Consider the following 2,038-nt stretch of genomic DNA (forward strand, 5'->3'; position numbering starts at 1 on the left):
CACGCCGCCCTCCACGCGATAGCTGCCGTCCCCAGTAGCCGCGGTCATAAGTGGAAGCACGAGTTTTTCGGCTCCATTCCTTCGCCGAGCACTGATCCGTGCGCACGGTGTGTGTGAGTACGTGTGTACGTAGTAGGGTCATGCCGTGTGATGAGCGAGCGACTGAGGCCTGGGTGCGCTCTGGATGACAGACTGTGTAGCAGCTGAGCTCTACGACTGAACATTCGTATCCGTGCACTAGGACTGGAAGATAGGACTGAGTGCTGTAACTAAACCATAGGACTGAGTGCTGTAACTAAACTATAGCTATAGGACTGAGTGCTGTAACTAAACTATAGGACTGAGTGTTGTGACTAAACTATAGGACTGCGTGTTCTAACTAAACTATAGGACTGAGTGTTCTACCTGAACTATAGGACTGAGTGTTCTAACTAAACTATAGTATAGGACTGAGTGTTCTAACTAAACTATAGGACTGAGTGTTCTACCTGAACTATAGGACTGAGTGTTGTAGCTGAACTATAGGACTGGATGTTGTGACTGAGCGCTGCTACCTTAGCGACGTATATGGTAGTGCGAGCACGCAGGGAGGCTGACTCGTTGTCGTGACAACAGACGCGGTGTCGCTTAGACAACTGACGCCTCATCGTAAAACTAACTAACGAGGTGTCACCAAGATAACCGACGTGATGTGTGCGAGATAGTAGTCGCGGTGTCCCCAGGACAACAGGCACTGTGTCACCAAAACAACAGGCGCGGTGTCACCAAGAGATCGGGCGCGGCGTGGCGGGCGTCTGTGAGAATATTGTTGTCATCTTCGTCTGCTAGGAGATGGACTCTCTGTGAGATGGATGGTGTGCGGTCGCCACTCTGACAATCGTTTTGCGGAGGCAGAACCATAGGGAAAGAAAGCTACTACAAGAGAAAGAGAGAAAGAGCAAGAGATAAAGATAGATAGATATATAGAGAAAGAGCGAGAAAGAGCAAGCGATAGAGATAGATAGATATATAGAGAAAGAAAGAAAGAAAGAGAGAGTGAGAAAGAAAGAAAGAGACAGACAGATAGAGAGAGAGAGAGAGAGAGAGAGAGAGAGAGAGAGAGAGAGAGAGAGAGAGAGAGCAAGAAAAGGATAGACAGACAGAGAGAGACAGACAGACAGAGAGACAGAGACAGAGAGAGAGAGCGAGCGAGAGATAGAGAGTTGGCTATTCACTCTGGCTGGCGGACACAACAGAACCCGATTGTGAAGATGAATAACACCGTAAGCCTCTCGAAAATGTTCATCCTGGATAAGTACTTTACCGAGCTGGAGAGCTACTGGGAGACGGAGAAGAAGTTAGAACTGCACTGCGTCGCCGACAAAGGTAAGATTCCTTCTATTAGCGGCGTCTGCTCGTCACAAAGATGTCAGGTGTCGCGCCGGCGGAGTTTACACCGGGTGATACATGACACAAGGATGACATACCGGATGATGACACAAGGGACGCACAGACGCGCAAACACACGCACGCACGCGCGCCACACACGCACGCACACCCACACACACGCACGCACGCACGCACGCGCGCGCGCACACACACACGCACACGCACAAGCACGCACGCACGCGCGCGCGCACACACGGACACACGCACGCGCACGCACGCACGCACGCGCGCGCACACACACACGTATGCACGCACGCACGCACACACGCCCACGCATTAATCATGACTGCTGACCGCACGAGTGTGACATTACCTGAGGCGAGGCGCCACGGTGCGTGGACATTAAGCAGATCTTTACCGCAAGATGTCAACGTTTCTAAACGTCCTTGTCACTGTCACCTGTCACTGTTTCCTGTCGCAATTAGTCGAGGCTGCTCTACGCCCGAGTGTCACCACGTCTTTAGTTGTCAATGCAAGAGTGGCCTGCATACTACCACGTGCCAGCGAGCCCGCCTCTCTTTCTCTCCCTCTCTTGTTCTCTTTCTCTCTCTCGTGCTCTCTCTCTCTATCTCTCTCTCTCTCTCTTTCTCCCTCCCTCTCTCTCTAACAC

At 51.7% G+C, this 2,038-nt stretch overlaps 1 long non-coding RNA gene across 1 annotated transcript in view; it reads left to right on the top strand.

Annotated features, from left to right (window-relative positions):
* Nucleotides 1–973, top strand: part of LOC106807756 — a 2,223-nt gene extending 1,250 nt beyond the window's left edge. Inside the window, exon 2 of the long non-coding RNA XR_001393703.1 lies at nucleotides 134–973. This is a non-coding gene — a long non-coding RNA (uncharacterized LOC106807756). The remainder of the gene's footprint in view (nucleotides 1–133) is intronic.
* The last annotated feature ends 1,065 nt before the right edge of the window (nucleotides 974–2,038 follow it).

This window comes from Priapulus caudatus, unplaced genomic scaffold (assembly GCF_000485595.1).
Source record: "Priapulus caudatus unplaced genomic scaffold, Priapulus_caudatus-5.0.1 Scaffold232, whole genome shotgun sequence".
Lineage (NCBI taxonomy): Eukaryota > Metazoa > Priapulida > Priapulimorpha > Priapulimorphida > Priapulidae > Priapulus > Priapulus caudatus.